General features: G+C 41.4%; 1 pseudogene across 1 annotated transcript in view; it reads right to left on the reverse strand.

Annotated features, from left to right (window-relative positions):
* Positions 1-7525: 7525 nt before the first annotated feature.
* LOC103258224 overlaps positions 7526-8618 on the reverse strand; it is a 1856-nt pseudogene continuing 763 nt past the window's right edge. Inside the window, exons 3-4 of the transcript XR_002481850.1 lie at positions 8576-8607; positions 7526-8291 (exon numbers count right to left, since the gene is read on the reverse strand). The product of XR_002481850.1 is annotated as a coiled-coil domain-containing protein 34-like (transcript). The remainder of the gene's footprint in view (positions 8292-8575; positions 8608-8618) is intronic.

Consider the following 8618-nt stretch of genomic DNA (forward strand, 5'->3'; position numbering starts at 1 on the left):
TTATACGTATGTACTTTTCTAGAAATCATAGCATAAGTGCCTTGAGGTCAAGAATTATACTGTTTTCATCTTTTTATTTATAACACTAAGCAATGCTGAGAACATAGTAAATGTGCAATAAGCAGTTTGCCAAATGAAGATGACAAGAAAAAGTAGCTCAGTCTGATTTTCCACATAACGACTTGAGAGTTTTGAATTCTACTTCCTTCATCAGTTAATAATCTCACAGTTCTATACTTCCTTTAGAATGGATGCATTATAAAAGGATTTCTCACACATTTAGAGTGTTCTTTATTTGTCAGATGGTCATTGTATGTTTCTGGAAATCCTCTCTCACAAGAGAAATGAAGGGACAACTGGCCCATTCTCCATGTGACTCCTAAAAACAAAATAATACCTTAAGTCCTCAATAACATCTTAATAGAGATTAGTTATATTACAGTGTCACTTCTTACCAAAAATATTAGCACCTTCAAAGACAATCTGAAGATAAAAGAAGAATGGTAGAATAAAAGGAATAGTGGAGCTTGTGTTTTTGGCCAAGGGTTATGGCCCCTTACTCCTCTAATTAGATCTGAGCAAGAATACTGGTGACAACCAGAGACTGAATCCCTGGTAGGATTCCCACTCAGCTCTCCATGGGAATTCCCCAATCCTGTAACTCAAATGTGTGAAACTGCTTGGCTTCAACGATGCTTCCCAGGAGCAGGAAGAGCCATGCTATTACCACTGTAATGTCTCCCCCTTTGTCAGTTTCTCTAAAGTACATTACATTATCAGTGAATGGTTGATTCAACTCAAACTCCTTGATGCAAAAGGTATCCTACCTTCTCCTGGTTTGGGGCATGCAGGATTTCAGACTGCACACAAGTTTTTCAGCCTATGGCTCTAATGACTAACTCAGTCTCTCGCACTAGTCTTCAAAGTCTGTTCTACTCCTATACTTGATTTCTCTGGTCCCTCAGGTAACTGGAATCTTACTAATAATTGTGTATGATCCCTATTTGTTTTATTTTCATTTGCATTCTCTTCCAACGATTACTAATTAGAAGGCAATAGCAACGCAGCAGAGTATTACTGAGTCCAGTTACTTCTCCCCCTACTTTAGTGTTGACTTATTATTCCCCAGGTTACTCATTAAGTAATCATCAGCCTTCCTAGTGGGCCAGGGACTGAGGAGTTTTAGTATAAGGCTAACCAGGACGGTTGTGCCAGGCACCTGGATCATATGGCCAAGAAGTAATAGAGGAACTAAAGATTCTAGATCAGAAAATTGGGAGGAAGTAAATGTTGGAGAGAAAACAAAGGAAAGTAGACCAGCAGAAAGTAAGCACAAGAGAGCAATGAAGGCATTCCTAGAAAAGGAAAATCCAAGAAGAATCAAAATAAGAGAAAACAGAACTCCAAGCAAATGAAAATGTTTAGGCTTCGAGAACTAGTTTATCTGGATCCAATCCTAGGGATAACAAAAATATAAATAGAAGGACAAGAACTACACATGCCATGTGATAAGCAGTGAATAGAAAGGGAATAAAGAACACCTGTTACAACATACTCTTCTACATGTGGTTATTTCTTTCTTTTTTTTCAGAATGTCCCAATACATCTTTTTTTTCCTGGTGTTATACATAAAACATAGCATCATACAATGTTTACTGAAAAGAAGAACAGGAATAAATCAGTTAAAAATACTTGTACAAAATTCATTTCCCCTTAACTCTTAATGATAAGGTGTTATCATCTGCTGGAAAATTAATAAGTCAGTTGAGATATCCATGATTTTATTAAGTCCTAAGTTAGCAAACATTAATAATGTGTCTAAATAATATAGAGAGTTTCAGTAATTACAGCACTATTCACAGTAGCAAAGTCATGGAACCAATCTAAGTGTTCATCAACAGTTGATTGGACAAAGAAAATGTGGTGTAAACATACACTGTGAAATACCATGCAGTGGCCAGGTGCAGTGGCTCACACCTATAATCCCAGCATTTGGAGGCTGAGGTGAGAGAATTGCCTGAGTCCAGGGGTTTGAGATCAGCCTGGGCAACTTGGCAAGACCTCATCTCTACAATAAATAAAAAAGGCTGAGTTTAGTTGAGCCCTGAGCTGGAATTATAGTTCAAATTGGAAAATAATTATCTGGGTGTGGTGATATGTGCCTGTAGTTCAAACTACTTGGAAAACTGAAGCAGAAGGATCACCTGAGCCCAGCAGGTAGAGGCTGAGGTGGCTGTGAGTATGCCACTGCATTCCAGCCTGGAAAACATAGTGAGACTCCAACTCAAAAAAGAAAGAAAGAAAGAAATACCATGCAGCTATTAAAAAAAGAATGAAATTATGTCTTTGCAGCAACATGGATGGAGCCAGAGGTCATTATCCCAAGTGAACTATCTCAGAAGCAGAAAATTAGCCAGGCATGGTGGTTTATACCTGTAATCCCAGCACTTTGAGAAGCAGAGGTAGGATGGTTGCCTGAGTTTGAGACCAGCCTGGGCAACATGGCGAGACCCCATCTCTACAACAAATCAAAAAAATTAGCCAGGCATGGTGGCGCATGCCTATAGTTCCAGCTACTAGGAAGGCTGAAGTGGAAGGATCACCTGAACCCAGCAAGTTGAGACTATGGTGGCTGTGACATGCCATTGCACTCCAGCCTGGGTGACAAAGTGAGATTCTGACTCAAAAAAAAAAGCAGAAAAAGTACTGTCCATGTGTACTCATTGAGCTAAACAATTGTTCAGCTCAATGAGTACACATGGACAGTAATATGAAAATAATAGACACTGTGAACGCCAAAAGGGAGGAGGGGAGGAGAGGGCTGAGGGTTAAAAAAAACAACCTATTGGATATAATGTTCACTTTGTGAGTGACAGGCACACTAGGAGCCCAATCCCCACCATTACCCAATATACTTATGTAACAAACATGCACATTTATCCCCTAAATCTAAAATAAAATTTTTAAAAAGAAAACTGAACTGATCTTTCATTGTGTGCTATGGGTTAAATTAGGTCCTCCCAAAAATGTATGTTTGAAGTTATAACCCCTAGTACCTGTGAATGTGACTTCATTTGGAAATGAGGTCTTTGCAGATGCAATGAAGTTAAGATGAGGTCAAGCTTGGTTAATGATCAGGCCATAATCCAATGACTGATATAAGAAGAAAAAACAGAGACACAGGGTTGAAGAACACAGGGAAAGGATGCCCATATGAAGACAGAGGCAAAAAGAAATTATCAAATTTTAGAAATAGCCAAGTAGACCTTAGAAATGAACAATAATGCTGATCCACTAACGATGTACTTTATTTTTTAAATTATGTTTTAGCCTTTAAATAGAGATGTGTCAATTAACCTATATAGAAAACATATCTATAGTAATATTCTCAGACTTGAAAAACAAAAAATAATGGCTAATATTTATTGAATGCTTATTACATACTAGGCATTGTGCCAAGTACTTTACATCATACAGGGTGATCAAGCAACCTAGTTTGCCAGGGATGTCCTAACTGTAGCACTGAAGTCTTGCATCCTGAGAAACCTCTGAGACCTAGACAAACCAGGCTTTTTGGTCACTCTACACCTTCTGTATGTGATAGGTACTATAATTATCCCCATTCTACAGATAAAGAAATGGAGTCTTAGAGGGGTTAAGCAAACTGACCAAAATTACCCAGCCAGAAAAGGTCAACATTAGGGCTCAAACTCCCTTTTGTCTATATTTGTTTGCTTTCAAAGTCTACATTTCTAATGACTTTGTTCTTTGCCATTAAACTACAGTCCTTGGAAGTTCAGTTATTTTGTCCTTGTCCAGGAATAAAGTTGATTTATGGACTTAGCACCAAAAATGTCATTTAGAATTTGTTAATTGAAAAATTCAGTCTCACAAGAAATTAATTGCATCTCATTCAACAGCAGCAGAAAATTAAAGCTACATTGGGTTTTCCAAGGCTTTGAAATGTTGCTTGGAAAATTTAAGTACACTGAGCTTGTAGAGAGAAAACCATAGTTCAGGGAAATTCTGCCCTTTGGAAGAGTCATTTCTCCGGAGGATGGTGAATGCCTGGCAGTTGCTCTGCAGAGCACAGCAATGGTGCAGCACTTCATAGGAGGAAGTGAGGGCAGGGGCAGGACCTTCTAGCAGAATCTATGGGGAAGGGGAGAAAAAGAGGTATGTTTTACTTGCCTGCCATTCAACCAAGAAGGCTCATTTGACTTTCCTCACAAATAAACTCTGAGTTTAGTTGAGTCCTGAGCTGGAGTTATAGTTCAAATTGGAAAATAATTTGCAATGCACTGAAAGCTAGACTTTTAGGGGGAAAAAAAAAAGTCAGCTGGGCAAAGTGGCTCATGTCTGTAATTCCAGCACTTTGGGAAGTTGAGGCTAGAGGATTGCCTGAGTCCAGGGGTTATCAGCCTGGGCAACTTGGCGAGATCTCGTCTCTACAATAAAAAAAAAAAAAAAGAGCCGGGCATGGGGGCATGTGCCTGCAGTTCCAGCTACTTGGAAGGCTGAGGTGGAAGGATTGCCTGAGCCCAGCAGGTCGGGGCTGTGGTGAGTGAGTGTGCCACTGCACTCCATCCTGGGTACAGAGTGAGACTTCAACTCAAAAAATGGAAAAAGCCGGGCTCGGTGGTTCAGCCTGTAATCCCGCGCTTTGGGACGCTGAATTGAGTGGATTGCCTGAGTCCACGTGTTCGAGACCCGCCTGGGCAACTTGGCGAGACCTCATCTCTACAATAAAATAAAATAAAAAATTAGCCAGGTGTGGTAGTGCGCGCCTGTAGTTCCAGCTACTTGGAAGATTGAGGCAGAAGGATCACCAGAGCCCAGCAGGTCGAGACTGTGGTGGCTGGGAGCAGCCACTGCACTCCAGTCTGGGTGACAGAGTGAGATTCCCAACTCAAAAAAAAAATGGATAAAAAAGGCATTTGTGCTTATTGCATTTTATAAAATCCTAGGTTCTTGGGATAGTTGGTCCTGAAAGTTCTGACTACTTTGGAATAACCCAAAAGAAATGGGACATGTTTATCAGAAGAGTAAGCTACTTGCTTTCCAGTGAAATTATGACCTTCTATATAGCTACAGCCAGGACTTTATTTCAAGGTACCATGATGATTATTCATTAAATGTTACATTTGTAGAATTATTTTTTTGAGTCGGAATCTCACTGGAGGGCAGTGGCACGCTCACGGTCACCGGAGTCTCAACCAACTGGACTCAGGTGATCCTTCCACCTCAGCCTTCCAAGTAGCTGAAGCTATAGGCACGCACCACCATGCCTGGCTAATTTTTGATTTGTTGTAGAAATGAGCTCTCGCCATGTTGCCCAGGCTGTTCTCAAATCCATAGACTCAGGCAATCCTCTCACCTTGGCCTCCCAAAGTGCTGGGATTATAGGTGTGAGCCACCACGCCCAGCCTAGAATGTTTTAAATTTATATGTATTTGCTGTTTATTTCCTGAATGTAAAATATTTGTTTTCTGTATTTATACAAAAAAAGCTCCCTAAAATACCAATCATATAATCACTTTCAACATTTTTTTAAAGTACTCTTTGATTCTTTCTTCTCTGTATCCAACAAATTATGCCACTTCTTAATTATGGAGTGCTATACTTCCCTTAAAACCATGTCTTAAACAAAAATTTGTCAGCATGGGAATATGTCCACTGAAATTAGGAGTAAAAAATAGGTATAAAATTAAATTTTTGAACCAAGAGTGGTGACTCATGCCTCTAATCCCAGCACTTTGGGAGGCAGAGGTGAGAGGACTGCCTGAGCCCATGGGTTCAAGACCAGTCTGGGCAACACGGCAAAACCATGTCCCTACAATAAATCAAAAAAATTTGCCAGGCATGGTGGCACACGCCTGTAGTTCCAGCTACTTGTAAGGCTGAGGCAGAAGGATTGCCTGAGCCCAGCAGGTTGAGGCTGTGGTGGCTGTGAGCATGCCATTGCACTCCGGCCTGGGTGACAGAGTGAGACTCCAATTCAAAAAAAAAAAAAAATTAAATTTTTGAGTCGGAGTCTCACTCTGTCACCCAGGCTGGAGTTCAGAGTCACGCTCATGGCTCACTATAGCCTTGACCTCCTGAGCTCAGGCAGTCCTTCTCCCTCCTGAATAACTGGAACTACAGGTGTGCACCACTACACCTAATTTTTTAATTATTTTTTAATTTTTTTACTGTAGAGGTGAGGTCTCACCAAGTTGCCCAGGCTGGTCTCAAACCCACAGGCTCAGGCAATCCTCTCAACCTCGACCTCCCAAAGTGCTGGGATTATAGGTGTGAGCCACCACACCTGGGCTTAATTTTTTAATATTTTGTAGAGATGTGGTCTCACCATGTTGCCTAGGCTGGTCTCAAACTCCTGAGCTCAAGCAATCCTCTCGCCTTGACCTCTCAAAGTACTGAGATTCTAGGCATGAGCCACCACTCCTGGCCTTATTCAGATATATTTTAAAGTGGATTCAATTAAGAGATTCATACAAATTCTAGTTCATTTCCTAATACAGGAACTCAATATATATTACTCGATAATACAAGGAAAAGTGTTTCTGATTTTTTTTTTTTTTTTGAGTTGGAGTCTCACTCTTTCACCCAGGCTGGAGTGCAGTGGCATGCTCACGGCCACCGTAGTTTCAACCTGTTGGGCTCAGGCGATCCTTCAGCCTCAGCCTTCTAAGTAGCTGGAACCACAGGCACGTGAGAACACACCCAGCTAATTTTTCTATTTATTGTAGAGTCAAGGTCTCACCATGTTGCTCAGGTTGGTCTCAAACCCCTGAGCTCAAGCAATCCTCTTGCCTCTGCCTCCCAAAGTGCTGGGATTATAGTCATGAGCCACCACGCCCGGTCTTGATTTTTTTTTTTTTTTAAAGATAAACATAGGCATATCTGATAATTAACCACATACATTTCCTTTGGCAAGATACCAAAGCAGTTATAACTCATTTTCCTCTTGTTTTGATTATCTCTTGTTGGGAACAAAACACTCAAAACTTAGTGACTTAAAACAACCACAATCATTTATTTTCTTATAATTCTGTGTGTTGATTGGGCTCAGCTGGGCTGTACTTCTGCTCCATACGGTCTCATTCAGGGGCTCATAGGAGCTGAGATGTCAAAGAGAGGTCATTTATATAGCTAGTCGCTGGGACAGGAGCTTAGCTGAGGCTGTCAACCAGAGAACCAAGAGAACCAGAGAACTGAGAAGCTTCTTAATGTGGTTTGTTTGTTTTTTAAAGACAAATCAGCTTTATTGGTATTAACATGTAGTTTAAATTCAAACACAATTGTCACATATTCAATAGTCAATTATCCTGCAAAACAGTATGCCAAAATCAATCTTGAAAGGTTTATGAAAAATGAAATGTAGAAAATATCTTCCTCAATTAACTCTAAGGACTCCATACACAAATCCAAAAATTGATACTTGTCTATATTCTGAGCAGTAAGAAACCATTTCTAATTTTAAAATGAAATAGCTCCAGGTAAAAGCATACTGTTCCCATGTGTGCTATCTCTGTATTCTGTGCAGAGCTCCCAGGCAAAGGTTGCTTCTGGCTTTGTGGATGGTCAGAGAGGAGGGCTGGTGTGGCTGGCTTTTCACAGGCCTTTTCACAGGCCTCTTTCTCCACGAGGGGTCCTTAGCTTCTCTGGGAGGGGGCATGTGAATTGGTTTCCATGGAATTGGGTTATAAAAGGCTGGCTCTGGATAGGCATTTCCACTGTGAAAACCTGTAAGCTTTGCATTAGCATAACCATAGCTCTTTGCAGCTGGATGAGGTTTATTTTTTGCATCTTCCAACTCTTCCTTAAACTTTTTTTCTGCGATTTCCTTTTTCTCCTGTAATTCAGCTTGCCGTTGTTTCTTTTCTTTCTTCTTCTTCTCATATTCTTCAGCATTTTTTTCTTTAACTATTCTTGATATTTTTCTTTTGCTTTTTCTTGCAAATGTTCTTTCTCCAGCTCCTTTGTTGCTTTTTACTCCAGTTCTTTATTAATTTTTTGTTCCTTTTCTTTTCTTTTCTGTTTGTTCTTTTTCTGAACCCATTCCTTGTGCTTTTCTTCAGCAATTATCTTTCTTTTTTCATGTTCTTCCGTTTTTGTTTTTTTTTATTTTTTCGAGTTGTGAATTTAATTCCTTCAGAGCTTTTTGCTGCAGCCGGTCACGTTCTTTTTTTTCTTTGCCAACAAACCACACCTCCCACGGTGTCAGGCTGCTTTCCGGGGAGCGCACCTGTTTCTGTTCTTCTTGGTTATCTTCTGATTCAGCCTCAGCACTGCATTCTCCTTCGCATTTTTTGAGCCGGAGTCTCACGGTCGCCCAGGCTGGAGCGCAGTGGCACGCTCCCGGCCCCCGCAGCCTCCACCCGCCGGGCTCCGGCGACTCTTTCTTCCCAGCCTTCCAAGGAGCAGGAACCACAGGCGCGCGCCACCACGCCCGGCTAACTTTTTATGTGTTTATCGCGGAGACGAGGCCTCGCCGAGCTGCCCGGCAGACGGTGCTCGGGAGGGTCCGCGGAGCCCCGCAAAGGGCTGGGTCGGCCGGGCGGCCTCAGTTTACCTGGCGCAGCCCTGCCACCCCGCTCCCCCCGGGCTCGCCGCCG

The sequence above is a fragment of the Carlito syrichta genome, unplaced genomic scaffold, assembly GCF_000164805.1.
Source record: "Carlito syrichta isolate Samal-C Ts95f unplaced genomic scaffold, Tarsius_syrichta-2.0.1 Scaffold302029, whole genome shotgun sequence".
NCBI lineage: Eukaryota > Metazoa > Chordata > Mammalia > Primates > Tarsiidae > Carlito > Carlito syrichta.